This window comes from Phyllobates terribilis, unplaced genomic scaffold (assembly GCF_046119375.1).
Source record: "Phyllobates terribilis strain yellow unplaced genomic scaffold, ASM4611937v1 Scaffold_8__6_contigs__length_399053987, whole genome shotgun sequence".
Classification (NCBI taxonomy): Eukaryota; Metazoa; Chordata; class Amphibia; order Anura; family Dendrobatidae; genus Phyllobates; species Phyllobates terribilis.
The window spans coordinates 151783293-151808368 of NW_027362768.1; the positions used below are offsets into that span (position 1 = coordinate 151783293).

A 25076-nucleotide genomic window follows, 5' to 3' on the forward strand; every position below is an offset into this window, starting at 1 on the left:
GAAGGTCCTGTGGACTGATGAAACCAAGATTGAGTTGTTTGGTCATACAAAAAGGCGTTATGCATGGCGGCAAAAAAACACAGCATTCCAAGAAAAACACTTGCTACCCACAGTAAAATTTGGTGGAGGTTCCATCATGCTTTGGGGCTGTGTGGCTAATGCCGGCACTGGGAATCTTGTTAAAGTTGAGGGACGCATGGATTCCACTCAGTATCAGCAGATTCTTGACAATAATGTTCAAGAATCAGTGATAAAGTTGAAGTTACGCAGGGGATGGATCTTTCAGCAAGACAATGATCCAAAACACCGCTCCAAATCTACTCAGGCATTCATGCAGAGGAACAATTACAATGTTCTGGAATGGCCATCCCAGTCCCCAGACCTGAATACCATTGAACATCTGTGGGATCATTTGAAGAGGGCTGTCCATGCTCGGCGACCATCAAACTTAACTGAACTGGAATTGTTTTGTAAAGAGGAATGGACAAAAATACCTTCATCCAGGATCCAGGAACTCATTAAAAGCTACAGGAAGTGACTAGAGGCTGTTATTTTTGCAATAGGAGGATCTACTAAATATTAATGTCACTTTTCTGGTGAGGTGCCCATACTTATGCACCTGTCAAATTTTGTTTGAATTCAGATTGCACATTTTCTGTTAGTACAATAAACCTCATTTCAAGGCAGAAACATTACTGTGTCCAACAGTTATTACATATATCAAACTGAAATAGCTGTTGCAAAAACACCAATTTTTATAAAACATTAAGCTTAAGATTAATAGGGGTGCCCAAACTTTTTCATATGACTGTATATACCAGGATTGGGGCAGGATGAGGGACATAAATAACAGGATGGAGGGCATATAATAGATACGTATATAATCAGGATGGGTAGGTGGCGCCCAAAACTTGCACCGGGGCCCATCAGACAATTTTTACATCACTGACTACATACAGTGGGTACGGAAAGTATTCAGATCCCTTTAAATTTTTCACTCTTTGTTTCATTGCAGCCATTTGGCAAATTCTAAAAAGTTCATTTTTTTCTCATTAAAGTACACTCTGCACCCCATCTTGACTGAAAAAAACAGAAATATTGACATTTTTGCAAATTTATTAAAAAAGAAAAACTGAAATATCACATGGTCATAAGTATTCAGACCCTTGGCTCAGACACTCATATTTAAGTCACATGGTGTCCATTTCCTTGTGATCCTCCTTGAGAGGCTTCTACTCCTACATTGGAGTCCAGCTGTGTTTAATTAAACTGATAGGACTTAATTTGGAAAGACACACACCTGTCTATATAAGACCTCACAGCTCACAGTGCATGTCAGACAAAATGAGAATCATGAGCTCAAAGGAACTGCCCAAGGAGCTCAGAGACAGAATTGTGGCAAGGCACAGATCTGGCCAAGGTTACAAAAGAATTTCTGCATTACTCAAGGTTCCTAAGAGCACAGTGGCCTCCATAATCCTTAAATGGAAGAAGTTTGGGACCACCAGAAGTCTTCCTAAACCTGACCGTCCAGCCAAACTGAGCAATTGTGGGAGAAGAGCCTTGCTGAGAGAGGTAAAGAAGAACCCCAAGATCACTGTGGCTGAGCTCCAGAGATGCAGTACAGAGATGGGAGAAAGTTCCACAAAGTCAACTAGCACTGCAGCCCTCCACCAGTTGGGCGTGTATGGCAGAGTGGCCCGACGGAAGCCTCTCCTCAGTGCAAGACATATGAAAGCCCGCATAGAGTTTGCTCAAAAACACATGAAGGACTCCCAGACTATGAGAAATAATATTCTCTGGTCTGATGAGACGAAGATAGAACTTTTTGGTGATAATTCAAAGCGGTATGTGTGGAGAAAACCAGGCACTGCTCATCACCTGCCCAATACAATCCCAACAGTGAAACATGGTGGTGGCAGCATCATGCTATGGGGGTGTTTTTCAACTGCAGGCACAGGACGACTGACTGGTTGCAATTGAAGGAAACATGAATGCGGCCAAGTACAAAGATATACTGGATGAAAACCTTTTCTAGAGTGCTGTGGACCTCAGACTTGGCCAAAGGTTCACCTTCCAACAAGACAATGACCCTAAGCACACAGCTAAAATAACAAAGGAGTGGCTTCAGAACAACTCTGTGACCATTCTTGACTATCCCAGCCAGAGCCCTGACCTAAACCCAATTGAGCATCTCTGGAGAGACCTGAAAATGGCTGTCCACCAATGTTCACCATCCAACCTGAGGGGATCTGCAAGGAAAAATGGCAGAGAATTCCCAAATCCAGGTGTGAAAAACTTGTTGCATCATTCCCAAGAAGACTCATGGCTGTACTAGCTCAAAAGGGTGCTTCTACTCAATACTGAGCAAAGGGTCTGAATACTTATGACCATGTGATATTTCAGTTTTTCTTTTTTAATAAATTTGGAATAATTTCTACATTTCTGTTTTCTGTTTTTTTTCAGTCAAGATGGGGTGCAGAGTGTACTTTAATGAGAAAAAAAAATTACAAAATGGCTAAAATGAAACAAAGAGTGAAAAATTTAAAGGGGTCTGAATACTCTCCGTACCCACTGTATACAGGGAAAATGTATATCTTACATGACTACATATATACAGTACATACATATATACATACACACACGCACACATTATATATATATATATATATATATATATATATATATATATATATATATACTGTATATATATATATGCACATTTACATACACTACCGTTCTTAAAGTTTGGGGTCACCCAGACAATTTTGTGTTTTCCATGAAAACTCATACTCATACTTTTATTTATCAAATGAGTTGCAAAATGAATCGAAAATATAGTCCAGACATTGCCAAGGTTAGAAATAATGGTTTTTATTTGAAAGAATAATTTTCTCCTTCAAACTTTGCTTTGGTCACAGAATGCTCCTTTGCCGCCATTCCAGCATTGCAGACCTTTGGCATTCTAGCTGTTAAAGTTGCTGAGGTAATCTTGAGAAATTTCCCCCCATGCTTCCTGAAGCCCCTCCACAAGTTGGATTGGCTTGATGGGCACTTTTTGCACCATATGGTCAAGCTGCTTCCACAACAGCTCAATGGGGTTGAGATCTGGTGACTGCGCTGGCCACTCCATTACAGATAGAATACCAGCTGCCTGCTTCTTCCCTAAATAGTACATGCATAATTTGGAGGTGTGCTTTGGGTCATTGTCCTGTTGTAGGATAAAATTGGCTCCAATCAAGAGCTGTCCACAGGCTATGGCATGGCATTGCAAAATGGAGTGATAGTCTTCCTTATTCAAAATCCCATTTACCTTGTTCAAATCTCCCACTTTACCAGCACCAAAGCAACCCCAGACCATCACATTACCTCCACCATGCTTGACAGATGGCATCAGGCACTCTTCCAGCATCTTTTCAGTTGTTCTGCATCTCACAAATTTTCTTCTGTGTGATCCAAACACCTCAAAACTTTGATTTTTCTGTCCATAAAACTTTTTTCCAATCTTCCTCTGTCCAATGTCTGTGTTCTTTTGCCCATATTAATCTTTTCCTTTTAATACTCGAGTCGATTTCTCAAACTAGAAACTCTAATGTCCTTGTCTTGTTGCTCAGTTGTGCAGCGGAGCCTCCAACTTCTCTTTCTACTCTGGTTGGAGCCTGTTTGTGCTCTCCTCTGAAGGGTGTAGTACACACCGTTGTAGGAAATCTTCAGTTTCTTGGCAACTTCTCGCATGGAATAGCCTTCATTTCTAAGAACAAGAATAGACTGTCGAGTTTCACATGAAAGTTCTCTTTTTCTGGCCATTTTGAGAGTTTCATAGAACAAACAAATGTAATGCTCCAGATTCTCAACTAGCTCAAAGGAAGGTCAATTTTATAGCTTCTCAAATCAGCCAAACCGTTTTCAGCTGGGCTAACATACTTGTGCAAGGGTTTTTTAGGGTTTTCTAAACATCCATTAGCATTCTTACACAGTTAGCAAACACAATGTACCATTAAAACACTGGAGTGGTGGTTGTTGGAAATGGGCCTCTATACACCTATGTAGATATTGCAAAAAAAGAAGATGTTTACAGCTAGAATAGTCATTTACCACATTATCAATGTATAGAGTGTATTTCTGATTCTTTTAACGTTAGCTTCATTGAAAATAAATGTGCTTTTCTTTAAAAAATAATGACATTTCTAAATGACCCCAAACTTTTGAACGGTAGTGTATATACATATATACAGTACAGACCAAAAATTTGGACACACCTTCTCATTTAAAGATTTGTCTGTATTTTCATGACTATGAAAATTGTACATTCACACTGAAGGCATCAAAACTATGAATTAACACATGTGGAATTATATACTTAACAAAAAAGTGTGAAACAACTGAAAATATGTCTTATATTCTAGGTTCTTCAACGTAGCCACCTTTTGCTTTGATGACGGCTTTGTACACTCTTGGCATTCTCTTGATGAGCTTCAAAAGGTAGTCACCGGAAATGGTTTTCACTTCACAGGTGTGCCCTGTCAGGTTTAATAAGTGGGATTTCTTGCCTTATAAATGGGATTGGGACCATCAGTTGTGTTATGCAGAAGTCTGGTGGATACACAGCTGATAGTCCTACTGAATAGACTGTTAGAATTTGTATTATGGCAAGAAAAAAGCAGCTAAGTAAAGAAAAATGAGTGGCCATCATTACTTTAAGAAATGAAGGTCAGTCAGTGCGAAAAATTGGTAAAACTTTGAAACTGTCCCCAAGTGCAGTTGCAAAAACCATCAAGTGCTACAAAGAAACTGGCTCACATGAGGACCGCCCCAGGAAAGGAAGACCAAGAGTCACCTCTGCTTCTGAGGATAAGTTTATCCAAGTCACCAGCCTCAGAAATTACAGGTTAACAGCAGCTCAGATTAGAGACCAGGTCAATGCCACACAGAGTTCTAGCAGCAGACACATCTCTTCAACAACTGTTAAGAGGAGACTTTGTGCAGCAGGCCTTCATGGTAAAATAGCTGCTAGGAAACCACTGCTAAGGACAGGCAACAAGCAGAAGAGACTTGTTTGGGCTAAAGAACACAAGGAATCGACATTAGACCAGTGGAAATCTGTGCTTTGGTCTGATGAGTCCAAATTTGAGATCTTTGGTTGCAATCAACTGTGTCTTTGTGCGACGCAGAAAAGGTGAACGGATGGACTCTACATGCCTGGTTCCCACCGTGAAGCATGGATGAGGAGGTGTGATGGTGTGGTGGTGCTTTGCTGGTGACACTGTTGGGGATTTATTCAAAATTGAAGGCATACTGAACCAGCATGGCTACCGCAGCATCTTGCAGCAGCATGCTATTCCATCCGGTTTGCGTTTAGTTGGACCATCATTTATTTTTCAACAGGACAATGACCCCAAACACATCTTCAGGCTGTGTAAGGGCTATTTGACCAAGAAGGAGAGTAATGGGGTGCTATGCCAGATGACCTGGCCTCCACAGTCACCAGACCTGAACCCAATCGAGATGGTTTGGGGTGAGCTGGACCGCAGAGTGAAGGCAGAAGGGCCAACAAGTGCTAAGCATCTCTGGGAACTCCTTCAAGATTGTTGGAAGACCATTTCCGGTGACTACCTCTTGAAGCTCATCAAGAGAATGTCAAGAGTGTGCAAAGCAGTCATCAAAGCAAAAGGTGGCTACTTTGAAGAACCTAGAATATAAGACATATTTTCAGTTGTTTCACACTTTTTTGTTAAGTATATAATTCCACATGTGTTAATTCATAGTTTTGATGCCTTCAGTGTGAATGTACAATTTTCAAAGTCATGAAAATACAGAAAAATCTTTAAATGAGGTGTGTCCAAACTTTTGGTCTGTACTGTATATATATATATATATATATATATACACACATACTGTACATACTTTGTGTGCCGTTCAGTGGTAGGTTTCATTTCTTGGTGTATTAGATAATTCTATGAACGTCTTCATACAACCCCTGGCAAAAATTATGGAATCACCGGGCTCAGAGGATGTTCATTCAGTTGTTTAATGTTGTTGAAAAAAAGCAGATCACAGACATGGCAGAAAACTGAAGTCATTTCAAATGGCAACTTTATGGCTTTAAGAAACACTAAAAGAAATCAAGAAAAAAAATGTGGTACTCAGTAGGGGTAATTTTTTTCAGACCAAGCAGAGGGAAAAAAATATGGAATCACTCAATTCCTGATTTCTTTTAGTGTTTCTTAAAGCCCTAAAGTTGCCATTTGAAATGACTTTAGTTTTGTGCCATGTCTGTGATCTGCTTTTTTTCAACAACATTAAACAACTGAATGAAAATCCTCCGAGCCCGGTGATTCCATAATTTTTGCCAGGGGTTGTATATTCAAAGGTCAGTTTCTTGGGAGTCTCAGTGCAGTTCATCATCTACATTTATTCCAGCTGTAGGCGGCAAATGTAACGTGATATTATGCTACTTTATAGTAAGATCTGTGCAGTATGTGTAACCATGAAGACAAGGCCACTGTTCACATGATGACTTCCCTTCTGTATGTATTATATGGGCCCAGATTGGAATGTTATTAAGTCTCACAATACATGACGTTCCTATGTGGCATTTCTGCTTTATTTTCACCACTCATTTTTATGCAATTGTTTCAACAATTTTTTTTGTAAAAATGTCAGCAAAAATCGCCACAAGTGATCATTCAGATGATCGTATTTTCAAGCCGTGTCACACAGACAGCAACCGAACCAATGAAAGTAAATGAGAAAAACGTTTCATAAGGAATTTCTTCATAGCATACATTATTTCTCTGCTTTGGAGACAAAAGTCTGGCTTGGAATTGTGCCAATTGGCACATACTGTACTGCATGTTCCCATCCTCGATGTGTTAGGGGCACGGAACTGTACACGGAATTTCACCATGTCTGCAATTTACAGAGTTGACTGGCTCGAGAATTCACATACTCATGTGAACTAAGCGTTTGCTGCGTTTTTTGGTACTTTTTTTGTGTGACCAGATGTTTATTTGAAGCCTATTGACACCTTTGACATGGGAAAATTGATTTTAGTTAATATAATTGCACTGCTTGAGTTTGCAATCTTCATTTCTTCATTCATTCCCAGACCTCGTGGTATGCAGTTTGCAGCCTGATCTAAGTTTCGGATTTATTTTCTTGTGGGAGTGCCGCTTCCAGTAATATAGGGTGGATGTGAGTTCTGTGTGAGTTAAGGGTGCTGCTGTCTTCCTTAACTCATATCAGCACAGCTTCTATCCTGCACTAATTTCCTCTTCATGTGCTTTCCTCCATATCTGCAGCCTGTTTTCTCTGCCCTCCCTGAGACTGTACATGCTTTCTTCACTGTTAACATGTGAAAATCTGTGTAGAACTCCATCCTTACTGCTATCTTTAACAATGAGATAAGTCAGGAGGAGAGCAGAGAGACCTGTCAGATGAAGGAGTGGGATTCCTAATGGGTTTGTCACTTTTTTAGAGCATTTAGTTAGGTAAAGGAATTAGAGACACTGCAGCACCAAAATGGCAGATGTTTTTCTTTAATGAAGACTATTTGGAATTTTGCTTAACCTTGCATTTAGAAGGCAATTGAATATAAAAAAAAAATCTGCATGAAAGTGTACAATCACCCAATTCATCAATTAGGATTTTTTAAAGTCACTTTTTTTCTGTCTTGAGGTATTTGTTCCCTTTTTTTTGTACAATTCTTCAAAATGGCACACACGGTTCATGAATTTTTTTGCAAAATAAAGAATTCTATTTGCTATTGTCTTTAACCTTTTTTTGCAACTTTTTAGAGCAAAAAGTCAAACGTTCCACTAAAATATCACAAAATGTGAGCAAAAACTTTCAGACATACATAAAATTATTCAAGTGACGGAACGGTAATGCATTTTTTTTTTTAAATGTCATACTTGATTAATCGGCCGAAAACTCCAAACCTGGCACACAATAGCGAACATTAAAAAATAAAAATATAAATGCAACACAAAAATTGACTTTTAAATAGGAGCAAATTAAAAGAAGCATAAGGTGCAAATTAATAACAGGCAAAAAAAAACACCAAAAACTAGACAATAAAAATATGCTAATGCAATAATGAATTCCACCCTAATTCTGTTGGGAAACATTGCAAACAATGCTTTTTTGACTTTTTTGTAGCATTTTTGTGAACATTCTGGCTCAATAGCAAGGCTGCAAGTGTAAGGCGCTAGAGAAATCATTTCTAGGCTGCCTCAGTATAAACCAGTACTCATACGTTGAAATACCATCAGATATTGTGCACATTGCCTTAAAGGGGTTTTCCACTCTCAGGAAAGTGGACGTCAAAACCTCTAAAATAATAAACAGAGTGGGTGCTCACCCTCGCAGAGTCCAGTGCCTGCTCTCTACCACTGCTCAGGTCTCTGTGTTTTGGCTGAAGCAGCGACATTACCCCAACAGCACGCATCACTGCTGCAGCCAATCACTTGAGTTTGACGGGCCGCGCATCTACGTCAGCTAGATACTAGTGATTAGGTACAGACATGATGCGTGCAGTCAAAGTGACATCCCCGCTGCAGCCAAAATACTGAGACCGGAGCAGCAGCGGACAGTCAGCGCTGGACCAGAGGAGGGTAAGTACCCACTCTGTATGTTATTTTAGATATTTTCGCGTGTTTGGGGTCAACTTTTTTGAAAGTGGAAAGCCTCATTAAACTCAAATGAAAAAAAACACAAAATATCATTTTCCCCCAAAAACACTTTTTGTGATTCTATTCGAGCCACAAAGTGCACTTTTGTTTATGGCATTTTAAGTGCTTTTTTTAAGACTTTTGCATTTGTTAGTATGGCATTTATTTAGTATTTTCCACTATAGACCTCAATCACCAAAATAAAAACACAGGAAAACCCCTGTGTGAATGAGTCCCAGCAGGGAACAAGCTCCTTTGCCCTGGACTCCTCGTAGAGCGAGCTGTTCTGTATTCTAATCACAGGACGGTGTCACAATATACTAAGCACGGAATGAATGATTTTCACTTTGGCTTCAATCTCGTCTACTTCAAAGATGCTCCAGAGCCCGTGCCTCCTTAAAAGGATGAATTGTCAGCTGCTGACAGAAAAACTGAGCGCATTATATTACCCATCCTGCGCTGCACTTAACAAAGTTGTAGCGGTTTGTTAACTTTGACGTTTTCTCCCTCCAGTGAGTGGATAAGTGAATGGCACACAGCTGGACATAACCCGGTTAGAGATGGTTGATTTAACCTATAAACAGCTCTGTAACCTGGACGTCAGTGGCCGTGTATCTCCTGGATTGGCTCAAGATCCAATTCACATAGGAATGATGCGGGAGAATTATCCGTGGTGTTGTAGGATGGACAAATATAGTGCAAATCACAATAAATTGATCAATTAGGCACATGTGGCATGTTAGATATTATCTTATTTAAGCCATTTCATGTCACAGCTTTACACCCCCTTCGGCATTCTCTCCAGAAGCTTCATCATGTCTTTACCTGGAATGGCTTCCAATGAACATTCATTTGTGGAATCACCGGCCTTCAGAATATGTTTTCAACCAACAGGCATTTTTTTTTTGCAGAGAACGTGTTGGAACACAGCTCCATAAAGTGCTGAGCCCTATTCCACAACTGTTCTAAGCCAGAATGTTGCAAGAACCATTCAACTAAATAAAAAAAAAACAACAGTCCATTTTTTCTTTAAGACATGAAGGTTAGTCAATCCGGGAAGTTGCTAGAACCTTGAAGGTTTCATTTTGTTGAATAACCGGCCTTCAGAAAATGTTTGTGACCATCAGGTGTGCTTTGTATGGTCAGTATTCATGCACAGCTCCATATAGTGCTGAGCCCTATTCCACAACTGTCCTAAGCCAGAATGTATCAAGAACCACTCAACTAAGTCAAGAGGAAAAACCGTCCATCAATTCTTAAGACATGAAGGTTAGTCATACCGGAAAGTTGCTAGAACCTTGAAGGTTTCATTTTGTTGAATAACTGGCCTTCAGAAAATGTTTGTGACCATCAGGTGTGTTTTGCAGAGACAGTGTTGGTGCACAGCTCCATACACTGCTGAGCTCTATTTTGCAACTGTTCTAAGCCAGAATGTGGCAAGAATCACTCAACTGAGGCAAGAAAAATGACAATTCCTCATTTCTTTAAGACATGAAAGTCAGTTAATCCAGAAAGTTACTCGAACCTTGAAGATATTCTCAAGTGCACTCAAGAAAACCATCAATTGCTATGATGAAACTGGTATTCATGAGGACCTCTCCAGGAAAAGAAGACTAAGAATCATATCTGCTGCAGAGGATAAGTTCATGAGAGTTATTGTACTGTAATAGATTCACCCCCCACCGCCCCATGTTGAGCCCTAGTCCACATCTGTTCTAAGCAAGAATATGTCAAGAACCACTCAACTAAGTAAAAAGAAACAACAATCCATCATTTCTATAAGAGATGAAGATCAGTCAATCCGGAAAGTTGCTATAACCTTGAAGGTTTCATTTGTGTACTCACCATCCATCAGAAAGTGATTGCGATCATGAGGTACGTTTTGCAGAGACAGTGCTAGTACACAGCTTCATACATTACTGAACCCTAGTCCACATCTTTTCTAAGCCAGAATGTGTCTCAACTAAGTCAAAAGAAATGACTGTCCATCATTTCTTTAAGGCATGAAGGTCTAGATCCTTGAAGGTATCCTCAATTGAAGTCAAGAAAACTATTAATAGCTTTGATGAAACTGGGGAGTGCCCCAGGAAAGGAAGGCCAAGAATCACCTCTGCTGCAGAGGATAAGTTCATGAGAGTTATTGTACTGTTACCCATTTACCACCCACTTCCCCATGCAATACGGAATGCCTGTTCCACTTCATAAGAACTAATTTTTTTGTTTACTATAAACTGCCATAATATTGTATTGAAGTTATATCAATCAAACAATTGCAGGATCTAGTTCCTTAGGAAAACTAAAAATAAAGTGAAAATTAATTTTTGAAATGTTAAAAAAACAGACAAATAAAATAATAAAATAAATATTTGCTTTTGCTGAGTCCATAAAAGTCCGATCTATAAAAAATATAAAATTAATTAAAGCATATAATAAACGCTCAAAAGAAACAAAATCAAAATGCTAGAATTTTTATTTTTTCAATGCTTCTTCAAAAAAAAGCAATAAAAAGTGATCAAAACATGGATTGTACTCCAAATAGGTTTAGGAAAAAACAACAGCTCGGCATGTAAGAAAAAATTAAGACTTCACACAGTCCTATTGAAGGAAACATAATAAAGTTTCGGATCTCAGGAAATGGCGTCACAAAACAAATAAACTTTTTTGCAAAGTTCAGAATTTAAAAAAATAAATAAATAAAATCCATCTATACAAGTTTGGTATCGCTGTAACCGTACTGACCTGAGGAATCATGATACCAGATCCTTTTTCCCAATCGATGAATTCTGTTATAACAAAACCGAGAAAACAGTAGCAGAATTTTTCACCAACTTCAAATTCTTTTTTTTCCCTATGGCGTCACTCAAAACTATGACTCGTCCAGAAATAAATCATCCTAGGTTGATGCAAAATTGAAAAAAAGTTATTGCAGGAGAAGAAAAAACGAAAGCACAAAAAAAAAAAAAAAAAAAACAAGAATGGCGTTGTCATAAATGGGTTAATTATCTCGTTTGTGCAGTTGAACCATGACTTTTTGCCCCGCTGACTAGCAGGTCCGTCACTGGACAAGTGAAGCGTGTAGACCACTTTGCAATATTTTCTAGGACAATTGAAAAATAAATACAGTTCAATCTGTTAACAAAAAAAAAAAAATGCTTCCCGGGGCCAATTTTGCTATTTTCTACTCTAAAGATCCAGCCACTCGTTGTGTCCTGTGGGCACAAGGCTCTTCTTGGCCATGCTGATATCACACACAGATTTTTGCAGGCGTGTATTGGTGACAGAGACTAACAGACTGTAAAAGATGTGTGTTTTTCCCAGTTTCTCTACTAGGAACATAGCCCTGAAGAAAAACTGAAATAAATAGGACAGCCTTGTCATATGGTGGCAGAGAGTCCAATCCTGCCTGACCTCAGGGTGTTGTTTTAAAATTAACTGCCAGAGCCGGGCGCACGGAACGTGAAATTGGAATTTACCACTTATATGTCATTTATTCAGCGTCTGCTCCATTTTAAGTTCCCCAAGGTGGCATTCATCAGGGGTCTGCGCTGCCGGAGATATCTGGTAATTTATGAGATGCAAACAGTAAGAGTAAGCTGGGGCGGATATGGGGTTAAGGGACGGCATATAAGGGGTTAATTCTAACATATTCGTGCACATACAGTAAAGTGTATATATATATATATTACATTCCTGTAGTCGAAATAAATCTGCTAATCCGGCATTTTTCAGCCCAGGGTTGCAATTTTACTTATGGGATCAATAACCCTGTGCCTATAGGTGATCCGATCCCGGCAGAATAGCAGGTAATGGACGGTATTTGTGTGCTATGTGATTGCAATGCAGTGGGCACGGAAGGAGGACGGTATGTGGTTGGCAGGACATGTGCCACGGGTGCTGGGTGCCAACTAGCCATTATGCATAAGGTTGCGTTTTTACAGAGTAAATGTCATTTTAATTTTTATTTAATAAATCGATAGTTCATATGAAAATAAGCAACTTTGTAATATATGTTATCAGAGAAATCTACTTCTTTATCCTCCTGCATTGATCTTTCACTCTCAATTCATGGGTAAAATCTGTATTCAGTGAAGATAAAGTTTCCCATTACTGAGAAAGGAGATGGCAGTTGGTGCTCATAAAGTTCTATGGAGAGGGGAGGAGCTAGAGGCAGAATGACAGTTACAGTTCTCCATAGAACATAAATTCATGATGCCCACATCAACATACTGTTCTGCCGGGATCGGATCGCCTATAGGTACAGGCTTACTTATCTCATAGGTAACTTTTCCCGTTACTGAGAAAGGAGATGGCAGTTGGTGCTCATAAAGGTCTATGGAGATGGGAGGAGCTAGAGGCAAAATGACAGTTACATTTCTCCATAAAACATAAATTCATTATGCCCACATCAACATACTGTTTTGCCGGGATCGGATCGCCTATAGGTACAGGCTTACTGATCCCATAGGTACATTTTCCCATTATTGAAAAAGGAGATGGCAGTTGGTGCTCATAAAGTTCTATGGAGAGGGGAGGAGCTAGAGGCAAAATGACAGTTCTCCATAAAACATAAATTCATGATGCCCACATCAACATACTGTTCTGCCGGGATCGGATCGCCTATAGGTACAGGCTTACTGATCCCATAGGTAAATTTTCCCATTACTGAGAAAGGAGATGGCAGTTGGTGCTCATAATGTTCTATGGATAGGGGAAGAGCTAGAGGCAAAATGACAGTTACAGTTCTCCATAAAACATAAATTCATGATGCCCACGTCAACGTACTGTTCTGCCGGGATCGGATCGCCTATAGGTACAGGCTTACTGATCCCATAGGTAAATTTTCCCATTACTGAGAAAGGAGATGGCAGTTGGTGCTCATAATGTTCTATGGATAGGGGAAGAGCTAGAGGCAAAATGACAGTTACAGTTCTCCATAAAACATAAATTCATGATGCCCACGTCAACGTACTGTTCTGCCGGGATCGGATCGCCTATAGGTACAGGCTTACTGATCCCATAGGTACATTTTCCCATTATTGAAAAAGGAGATGGCAGTTGGTGCTCATAAAGTTCTATGGAGAGGGGAGGAGCTAGAGGCAAAATGACAGTTCTCCATAAAACATAAATTCATGATGCCCACATCAACATACTGTTCTGCCGGGATCGGATCGCCTATAGGTACAGGCTTACTGATCCCATAGGTAAATTTTCCCATTACTGAGAAAGGAGATGGCAGTTGGTGCTCATAATGTTCTATGGATAGGGGAAGAGCTAGAGGCAAAATGACAGTTACAGTTCTCCATAAAACATAAATTCACGATGCCCACGTCAACGTACTGTTCTGCCGGGATCGGATCGCCTATAGGTACAGGCTTACTGATCCCATAGGTAAATTTTCCCATTACTGAAAAATGAGATGGCAGTTGGTGCTCATAAAGTTCTATGGAGAGGGGAGGAGCTAGAGGCAAAATGACAGTTACAGTTCTCCGTAAAACATAAATTCATGATGCCCACGTCAACGTACTGTTCTGCCGGGATCGGATCGCCTATAGGTACAGGCTTACTGATCCCATAGGTAAATTTTCCCATTACTGAAAAATGAGATGGCAGTTGGTGCTCATAAAGTTCTATAGAGAGGGGAGGAGCTAGAGGTAAAATGACAGTTACAGTTCTGCATACAACTTTATGAGCACCAACTGCCATCTTCTATCTCAGTAATGGGAACACCAGTATTCACCAAAGACATATTTTACCTGTGAATTGAGATTTTAAGAATTAATAATCAGTCCAGGAGGAGAAAGAAGAAGATTTCTCTAATAAGATATATTACAAAGCTACTTATTTTCATGTGTACTAGTGATTTATGAATTAAAAATTAAATTGACGGTCACTCTGAATAATGAGTGAACAAGGTGGCAGAATGGATGGTCGGGATGACAGAAGGTGCTAGATAAACTGTGATAAACCATAGAAATGTTCTTATGAGATCCGACTCTGGGAGTATCAGTGGATATGAAGTGGTAATAACTCATTTTTATGTACCGTATTTTATGTTTCTCCCGTTTTATTTAGGGTATCACATGTGAACACACATAATTTTTTTCTATGATTGTGGTCACAGATTTAAAATAATAATAAAAAAAAGATAAGAAAAAACGTGAACGGAAAACCACAATCGAAAAAAAATGCAGTAAAGGTTTTTGTAGGTGCTTTCATTGCTGAAACCTAAATTTAGAGGGGTTGTCCAGACTTAGGGTTCAAGTCTGCAGTCACTGTATGTGATTGCAGACTTGTGAATCCTCACGGCGCGCACACGGCCTGCTGTCAGGATTCTCCACTGCCGGCCGAAGGAGAAGGCGGTCATGTGACTGCAAGTAAGTAAGCGATTTGCAGACTTCTGGCCACATTCTGATTAGATGTGTCCGACCCCACTCAAGTTACTTATTTTGAGCGATGTCACGTACGTCTAGTCGACACGTGACCACAGCTATGTAAATCTCTTATTTGCGATCACGCGCCCACCACTCCCAGCAGAGGAGAATCCTGACAGCGGGCAATGTGCGTGCTATGAGGATTCACAAGTCTGCTGTCAATTTATGTACTTGTACCCCAAGCCTGGACATCCCCTTTAAGATTTGTTTAATTTTAATTTTTTATTTATTTTTACCATAAAGACACATAAATCTACATAGAAGCTGCAGACACAAAACTGCAATAATGTTTTGCACAGTTGATTTTTTTTTTCTCTTCAATTCATTGGATCATTTAATAACAAAAGTGCACATATCTTTAAAAAGAATACCAAAGTACAGTCACTAAGTCTTTGTATTCTCAAGTAGTTGAGAATTAATTTATCAGATTTCTTAGTTACGTTTCCATGACTCTCAATAGAGCGCCCACATGGGATGTCATTTACAGATGTCTTTGCTCTTGGTTGGAAATATCCCAAGATGACTGGTACGAGATGATCAGCTCTGCAAAAAGTTTGATTTTTTTTGGTATTCTGTCTGGAGAAGTTTACACTATATGTCTATATGCATGTATGTGTCCACCCAGTGGTTATAATGTGCATTGCAGGCCTGTCATGTCATGATTACGTGTTGAATTTGTATTATGAGAAATGGAAATCTGTAACAGGGGGTTATCCACCTTTCGGGACAATTTTTTACTTAAATGCTTATAAATTTTGCATTGGGCTCTTTGTTTCACTGCACATTTAACTTTGAGGTGTTCTGTAGTCATAAATCAGCTCAAAAAAAGATAAAAGAGTTAGAAACGCTACCATTGAATTTTCAGAATGAGCTCACTGATGCTTTCTCAGTTTAACCCATTCAACAAGCAGCAATAGGCAGTCCAACTCAGGGGCTATAGAAGCAAACGGTGCCATTTTTTAAATGAAAAATTATTTTTAGCCAAAAATACGATCATTTAAGTAGGAACAAAACTGTTCCTAAAGTGGACGGTTAAAGGGTTGAAGAATAAATTGTCTTTTATTGAGGGAGGCTGAGCACGTCTAGTCAGAATGTGACCGGGAGTATGCATATTGCATAATTGTGGTCACATAATCGCTTGCTCCCGACACTGTCAAATCCTGACAGCGCACAATGTGCACACTGTGAGGATTCACATAGAGTGACTGCAGATTTTCATGCCAAGTCTGGAAATACTTCTAACAGAAGAACTCATATGTCGCTTTCTTAGAAGATAATAAATAGGTGTATGTATGCAGAGATGTATGCTTGAAGGATTAGTAGGATTTGCTGTTCTGCAGTATTCCTTATGGATAGTGATGAGTGAGCGTGCTCGTTTAACCCTTTCGCTGAGCACGCTCGGGTGCTTTTCGAGTATCTTCGGCGTGCTCGTATGTTAAGTTCAGGTCCCTGCGTCTGCATGATTTCTGGCTGTTAGTCAGCCTCAATACATGCAGGGATTGCCTGTTTGTTAGGGAATCCTCACATGTGTTGAGGCTGACTAACAGTCATAAATCATGCAGACGCAAGGACTGGAACATAATATACGAGCACACCGAAGATACTCGGAAAGCACCTGAGCATGCTCGGCGAAAGGGTTAAGCGAACACGCTGGCTCATCACTACTTATGGAAGAACAATATATGGGCCGCATTCTTTCCCATAGCTCATCATAATTGACAATTCTTTTGGCCCTTTTGTGGCTGCACAGGTTGCACCAATGGAATGTCCGCCCTTGGCCACATCAGTGATTTTGAGTATTTTATTGAATGTTGCAGATGGACAATGCCAATATATGACCCTCCTCTGAGGATAATCCTACATTTTGGAAGATGCCTGAAGTGATAGAATAAAAAGACAGCTGGAGACCCTCAGGTTGTCCATCCCCGGTCCATGCAGTGTATGGGTGGTGAAGATTTAGTTGACCTTTGCAGCACATCCTCTCTGTTCATGGATGTACTCTGGCCTGCACAACCTTATGACAAGTCTTCTTCTCTCCCTTCTCGAAGTTACTGCGTTCTTCGTCTCTGCGTCCCAAGGTCAAGCAGTTTATCCAAATAAATGAGTTCTCCCCTTACTCCATATATCAGTGACAGAGAAGGAGGACGTAAGAATTATTCTGTAATTTTCTTCTGCTCATATTAATTGTTCTGATGATATATGGACTAGTCGGAGATGCCGGAGTCCGGTCTGAGAAGGAGGATAGGTTTCATTAGTGACTCGTCTTCGATGATCTCTAAAGTAATAGCATAAGAAAACTAATAATATGGATTCATTTTACATTAATGACTTTATGCACTGGCCCAAGGGTCCTGGATATGGAAACAAATTCCAGCCCCTTTCAACAGAAAAACCCAACCAACACCATAATCAGAGGTCAGATTAATCTTTGCCGTTGGCCGCTCTCTACATAGACTTTGCTTTAATCTGCGTTTCGATAATGAGCAATTTTATCTGTCAACAGTCCTTCAACACATTAATATTAGAAGCAATTGTCAGGACATACTGAGTTTACAGCGAAAAATCCATTGAATGTTTTTTAAAAGCTGCAAATTTTAGGGTGAAAAAATGGCCTCCAAAAGTAACGGAAATGGAAGCGTGAAAAAATGTCATTCCACCTCTGTAAACTTTGTCAAGCTGGATTTTTCAACCTAAGAAAGTGGAGTCTAATGTGCGTTTACCCCCTTCACATTTTTTTCCATGATGACTTTCCTCTAAACAAGTTCCTCCTGGGCAGGGACTACTGAAAAGTTTATCACCATCCAATTTCATAGAGAATGGGACTAAAGAGGACGGGGTCTTTGCACGGGCGGCCTCTGGGGTATGTACACCCTTGTCTGCTTCTTGACTGGCTTTTTAGAGGGTCATTTATTTGGAAGCATTGCAGCCTTGAGTTTAGGACCATTGCATCCTTTGTCAATGGCAGGTCAAATCTCGATCGGTATTGAGCAATCAGGCGTAAGAGAATCAACTGGAGACGTGTTTTAAGATTAAAGATATATTTTGCAACATTTTTTTTCCATATCATGATCTGTATAAAAAAAAAATTGAAATTTTGCAGGGCAATTTTCACACTGACCAGAGGGCTATTGTAACGGGTCTGGGAGGTGGAACCTCTGAGCAACTATACAAGGGGGCAGTCCTTGTAAGGAAGCGGGTGGCTCCCAGGGAAGACTGGCAGGTACTCACGGCAAGTGACAGGGACAGTCTCTGGGTAGAAGGGCAGCAGACAGGTGGCTGGTGAGCGCTCCCAGGTGAGCGGGCGAGAGTCTCTGGACAGGCAGGTGGTCACGGCAAGTGACGGCAGAACCTCCAGGTAGACTAGCAGACAGATAGCAGGTGGACGCTCCCAGGTGAGCGGGCAAGAGTCTCTGGACAGGCAGGTGGTCACGGCAAGTGACGGCAGAGCCTCCAGGTAGACTAGCAGGCAGGTAGCAGGTGAACGCTCCCAGGTGAGCGGGCAGGAGTCTCTGGACAGGCAGGTGGTCACGGCAAGTGACGGCAGAGCCTCCAGGTAGGCTAGCATGCAGGTAGCAGGTGAGCGCTCCCAGGTGAGTGGGCAGGCTGGTCCATAGACAGACTGACAGGTGTCGGAAGGCAGACCGTCGGACCGCAGGCTTGCAAGCAGGTAAGCGGATATCAGGCAGGTATCTAGCAGGAAACTGGCAGGTGACTGGCAGGTAACAGGCAGGAATCTGGCAGCTGACTGGCAGGTAACAAGCAGGAATCTGGCAGGTGACTGGCAGGTAACTGGTAACGGGACCTGAGGGCTGAAGCAGAGTGAAGGTTTTGCAACAACATTGCTCAGGCACCTCCATTTTGGAGAAGGTGCCTTATATATGGAGAGGTCCTCCGGCCATTGGCCGGGGACTCCTTAGGACGGCGCTCGCGGCCCCTTTAAGAGAGGGGGAGCGCGCGCGCGCCCTAAGCACAGAGGCCGGGAAGCAGCGCGCGCTGCCAGCAGAGCGGGAGGAAGCCGCCGGGCACGGAGCGGAGAGGTGAGGGGAACGGCGTCCCTGCCTAGCAGGGGGCAGGGACGCCGACGCTACAGTACCCCCCCCCCTTTAGGCCCCCCCTTTTTTAGGCCAGAGAGAAATTTAGCAAGGATGAGAGGGGCATGGATGTTCTCCCGGGGCTCCCATGTTCTCTCCTCAGGACCAATCCCCTTCCAATCTACCAAAAAAAAGGTCTTTCCTCTTACCCTCTTAGTGGCCAGAATACTCTCTACCTCAAAGACGTCTTCAGCGGAAACCGGAGCAGGAGGAGTTCCTGGATTGTTGGAAAAAGAGTTAAAGACAACGGGTTTGAGGAGAGATACGTGGAAGGAGTTGGGAATCCGTAAGGTGGCCGGGAGTTTCAATTTGTAGGCCACTGGATTAATTTGCCTGAGGATTTCGAAAGGACCGATGAAGCGAGGACCTAACTTGTAGGAGGGTATCTTAAGCCGTACATGTTTGGAAGAGAGCCAAACCTTGTCTCCCGGACGGAATTGAGGCGGATCCAGACGTCTCTTATCAGCATATCGCTTCATCCGCTCGGAGACTGAAGAAGTGCAGACCTGGTACTCTCCCAAATGGTAGAAAACTCGCTGACAAGAGACTGCGCGGCAGGGTTGTCCACAGAGGCGGAGACGGGAAACGGAATCCGGGGGTGCTAGCCATAGACAATAAAGAACGGGGACTTGGAAGAGGATTCGCTCTCGTGGTTATTATAAGAGAACTCGGCCCAAGGAAGGAAGTCCACCCAATCAGAATGGTGGGCATTAACAAAGTGCCGGAGATAGCTGGTAAGGATCTGATTGATCCGCTCCACTTGACCATTGGACTGAGGGTGGTAAGCGGAGGAGAAGTCCAGGGTGACGTCCAGCAGTTTACATGTGGCTCTCCAGAAGCGTGAGGTAAACTGAACCCCTCGATCCGACACGATGTGGAGGGGTAGGCCATGGAGACGGAAGATATGGCGAATAAAGTCCTTAGCCAGCTCAGGTGCAGACGGAAGACCAGGCAGGGGAATGAAGTGGGCCATTTTAGAGAAGCGGTCCGCGACCACCCAAATGACAGTGCACCCGGCATAGACAGGAAGATCGGTAATGAAGTCCATAGCGATGTGTTGCCACGGGGCAACAGGTATGGGAAGCGGCAGGAGATGACCAGCTGGTAAGTGTCTGGGAACTTTGTTGCGGCCACAAGATGAACAGGCAGAGACGAAGTCTACCACATCCTTACGCAGGGTAGACCACCAGTAATGCCGGGAAATGAGTAGGAAGGTCTTCTTTTGGCCGGCATGGCCAGCTAGTTTAGAAGAATGACCCCAGCGAAGAACCCTCCCACGGTCTGGAGGCGCCACAAACGTCTTGCCGGATGGAAGACTAGTCAAATCCAAGGGGGCCGCATTCATCACCTTGGAGGGGTCGATAATGTGCATAGGCTCCTCCTCTTGGTCGGAGGACAGGAAGGATCGGGACAAGGCATCAGCTTTGACATTTTTGTCCGCCGGGCGGAAATGAAGGATGAAATCGAAGCGGGCAAAGAACAAAGACCACCGGGCCTGACGTGGATTAAGTCTCTGGGCATTTTGGAGATATGCCAGGTTCTTGTGATCCGTATAGATGATCACCGGGTATAGGGCCCCTTCAAACAGGTAACGCCATTCCTCCAGCGCCAATTTAACGGCAAGCAGTTCTCGGTCTCCTATGGAGTAATTGTGCTCAGCGGAGGAGAAGATTTTAGAGAAAAAGCCGCAGGTTACCATTCTCCCGGAGGAAGACTTCTGGGTGGGCACCGCTCCGGCTCCAGAGGAGGAGGCATCAACCTCCAGGTAGAACTGTTTGTTGCAGTCCGGACGGTGCAGCACAGGGGCAGAGGAGAATGCTTGTTTCAGGGAAAGGAAGGCCTCCTCAGCTTCGGATGACCATACCTTGGGATTTGCTCCCTTATGGGTGAGCGCAGATATGGGCGCAGTCCGTGACGAGAAGTGAGGAATGAAGAGACGATAGTAATTAGCGAAGCCCAGGAATCGCTGTATCGCCTTCAAGCCCTCCGGACGGGGCCACTTTAGGACAGCAGAGAGCTTCTCGGGATCCATTCGCAAGCCTGTCTGGGAGATAACATAGCCCAGGAAAGGAAGAGAGGTCTGCTCAAAAAGGCACTTCTCGTATTTAGCATAGAGGTGGTTCTGCCTGAGCCTAAGCAGGACCTGACGAACATCCCTCCGGTGTGTGGGAAGATCCAGAGAGAAGACCAAGATGTCGTCCAGGTATACCACCACGCAGGAGTGAAGAAGGTCACGGAAGATGTCGTTGACCAGTTCTTGGAAGACGGCGGGAGCATTGCAGAGACCGAAGGGCATTACACGGTACTCATAGTGTCCGTCCCGGGTATTAAATGCTGTTTTCCACTCGTCTCCCTGACGGATACGGACCAGGTTATATGCTCCGCGTAGATCCAGCTTGGAGAAGATCCTGGCACCTTTAAGACGATCAAATAACTCAGAGATGAGCGGAAGGGGGTATTTATTTTTAACCGTGATCTGATTGAGTCCTCTATAGTCAATACAGGGGCGAAGCGAGCCATCTTTTTTTTTGACAAAGAAGAATCCGGCTCCAGCCGGGGAAGTAGACTTCCGGATGAATCCCCTGGCCAGATTCTCCTCTATGTACTCAGACATGGCCCGGGTTTCTGCTGCAGACACCGGATAAATACGCCTGCGGGGTGGAGTGGCACCAGGTACCAGGTCGATCGGGCAATCATATGGCCTATGAGGAGGCAATGTCTCTGCTTCCTTCTTACCGAAGACGTCAGCATAGGGCCAGTAAGGAGCCGGAAGACCGGGTAAATTAGCTGGGATAGGTGGAGGACGAACCGGACGAACCGGAACCAGGCAGGTCTTATGGCAGGCCGGCCCCCACCGGAGTACTTCACCGGAATACCAGTTCAACACGGGTTCATGTGTCTGGAGCCAAGGTAGACCTAGCAATAGGGAGTGGGAGAGTCCGGACAACACATGGAAGGAGATTACCTCAGAGTGCAGCATTCCCACCTGCAGGGTTATGGGCTCCGTGACGAGCAGGATGGTCACCGGAAGGAGTCTTCCATCCACGGAGGCGATTGACAAAGGTTCAGCCAGAGACTTGGTGGGAATACGGTATTTCTCAACCAGGGACTGAAAGATGAGGTTTCCAGCGGATCCAGAGTCCAGGTGGGCGAGTTCAAAGTGACTGTTCTCTCCCCAGGAGATAGATACAGACAAAGTCAGGGTTGGAGAGGACTTATTTTTGTCTAGGGCGACCTCTCCGAGCGGTCCTAAACACAGGAGTTTCCCGACCTCTCCGGGCAGGAACGAATCAGGTGCTCCTTACTGCCACAATAGAAGCAGCTCCCCTCGGCTCGGCGTGACTCTTGGCGAGATTTGACCAACTTGGTCTGGTCGATCTGCATGGACTCGGGTGAGTGCGCCCGGGGAGTGACAGAAGAGGAGACAGGTTTCTGGAAAGTAGGAGCTAGGCGGGGAATCCTTCTCTCACGGGTGGTCTCTTTGGTACGTTCTTGAATCCGGATGTCAATCTGGGTGACCAGAGACACCAGGTCATTCAGGGTGGTAGGAATGTCCCGACCGGCGAGCTCATCTTTAATCCGACCGGAAAGGCCCTCCCAGAAGACGGACACCAGGGCCTCATTATCCCAGGCAAGCTCAGAAGCGATGGTGCGGAACCGTATGGCATATTGACCCACGGTGAGACTCCCTTGGCGGAGACGTAGCAAAGAGGAGGCAGATGAGGTCTTTCGTTCCGGTTCATCGAAGACCCCTCGGAAAGCAGTGAGGAAAGACGACAGGTCGGACACCAGGGGATCCCCTTTCTCCCACAGAGGGTTAAGCCATGCCAGTGCCTCCCCAGTGAGATGGGACATGATGAATGCCACTTTGGCTCAGTCGGAGATAAACTGGTGGGCCAGGAGTTCAAAGTGCAGGGTGCACTGGTTTATGAAGCCCCGAGCTTGAGCGGGGTCGCCTCCGAAGCGAGGAGGTGCAGAAAGCCGGGGACCGGGGCAGGATGCCATGGTATTGGTGGGCAGCGGCGCTGCCGGGTTGCGAGTCATGACACTAGCGGTGGTTGCTGGTGGAGCAGTCAGAGTGTCCAGGCGAGAGTTGACATTCCGCAGGTGGCTCAGGATGGACTCCTGTTGGGACCTTTGACGGGACAGTTCATGGCAAAGGTCCGAGAGCGAGGGAGATTGGGTGCCACCGGGTTCCATGGCCCGAGCAAACTGTAACGGGTCTGGGAGGTGGAACCTCTGAGCAACTATACAAGGGGGCAGTCCTTGTAAGGAAGCGGGTGGCTCCCAGGGAAGACGGGCAGGTACTCACGGCAAGTGACAGGGACAGTCTCTGGGTAGAAGGGCAGCAGACAGGTGGCTGGTGAGCGCTCCCAGGTGAGCGGGCGAGAGTCTCTGGACAGGCAGGTGGTCACGGCAAGTGACGGCAGAACCTCCAGGTAGACTAGCAGACAGATAGCAGGTGGACGCTCCCAGGTGAGCGGGCAAGAGTCTCTGGACAGGCAGGTGGTCACGGCAAGTGATGGCAGAGCCTACAGGTAGGCTAGCAGGCAGGTAGCAGGTGAACGCTCCCAGGTGAGCGGGCAAGAGTCTCTGGACAGGCAGGTCGTCACGGCAAGTGACGGCAGAGCCTCCAGGTAGGCTAGCAGGCAGGTAACAGGTGAGCGCTCCCAGTTGAGCGGGCAAGAGTCTCTGGACAGGCAGGTGGTCACGGCAAGTGACGGCAGAGCCTCCAGGTAGGCTAGCAGGCAGGTAGCAGGTGAGCGCTCCCAGGTGAGCGGGCAGGCTGGTCCATAGACAGACTGACAGGTGTCGGAAGGCAGACCGTCGGACCGCAGGCTTGCAAGCAGGTAAGCGGATATCAGGCAGGTATCTAGCAGGAAACTGGCAGGTGACTGGCAGGTAACAGGCAGGAATCTGGCAGGTGACTGGCAGGTAACAAGCAGGAATCTGGCAGGTGACTGGCAGGTAACTGGTAACGGGACCTGAGGGCTGAAGCAGAGTGAAGGTTTTGCAACAACATTGCTCGGGCACCTCAATTTTGGAGGAGGTGCCTTATATATGGAGAGGTCCTCCGGCCATTGGCCCGGGACTCCTTAGGACGGCGCGCGCGGCCACTTTAAGAGAGGGGGAGCGCACGCACGCCCTAAGCACAGAGGCCGGGAAGCAGCACGCGCTGCAAGCAGAGCGGGAGGAAGCCGCCCTGCACGGAGCGGAGAGGTGAGGGGAACGGCGTCCCAGCCTAGCAGGGGGCAGGGACGCCGACGCTACAGCTATCTTAGACTCATTCTTTCTGTTGTATTAAGAAATTTACATGTACATTAACAGCAAAGACCCTATTTTTTGTTTTGAAGCATCTAATGAGCGTGTGCAAAGATCATTGTGAAGGGAGGGGGAGGAGGTGAGCTGTGACATCGCCTTTGTTATTGTTGGATCCTCGGTTACCAGCTGTTTATAGAGGTGTTATCAGTCATTGTAATCTTGCCTGATTATGATACTTATGTAAACGCTTCCTGAAAGGACAAGAAGTAGGAATCTAAAAAAAACGGTCCCCAGTGTGAAAATTGCAGGAATACTAATTAAGTTTTTTAATAAAGATTGTGATATGAAAAAAAAAAAAAACATTTCCAAAAATAATTAAAAAAATTACATATAAGACAAAACCTGATTTAAACAATATAATCAAGATGATACTTTCTTCACTATTTTCCCCCATCACCTGTGAGTGATATTATTGAGAAGTGGAAGGAACCGCAGCAACTCAGCCACAAAGTGGAGACCCCGCAACTTTACAGAGCGGGGGGTCGAGTGCTGAGGAGCAAAGGGCAGAAAAGTCACCATCGATCTGCTGACTCCATAACTGCAGAGTCCAGACCTCCTCT

General features: G+C 43.9%; 1 protein-coding gene across 1 annotated transcript in view; it reads left to right on the forward strand.

Annotated features, from left to right (window-relative positions):
- AGBL4 (AGBL carboxypeptidase 4) overlaps positions 1-25076 on the forward strand; it is a 2899935-nt gene that overhangs the window by 2626575 nt on the left and 248284 nt on the right. The gene's annotated exons all lie outside the window — the stretch shown is intronic.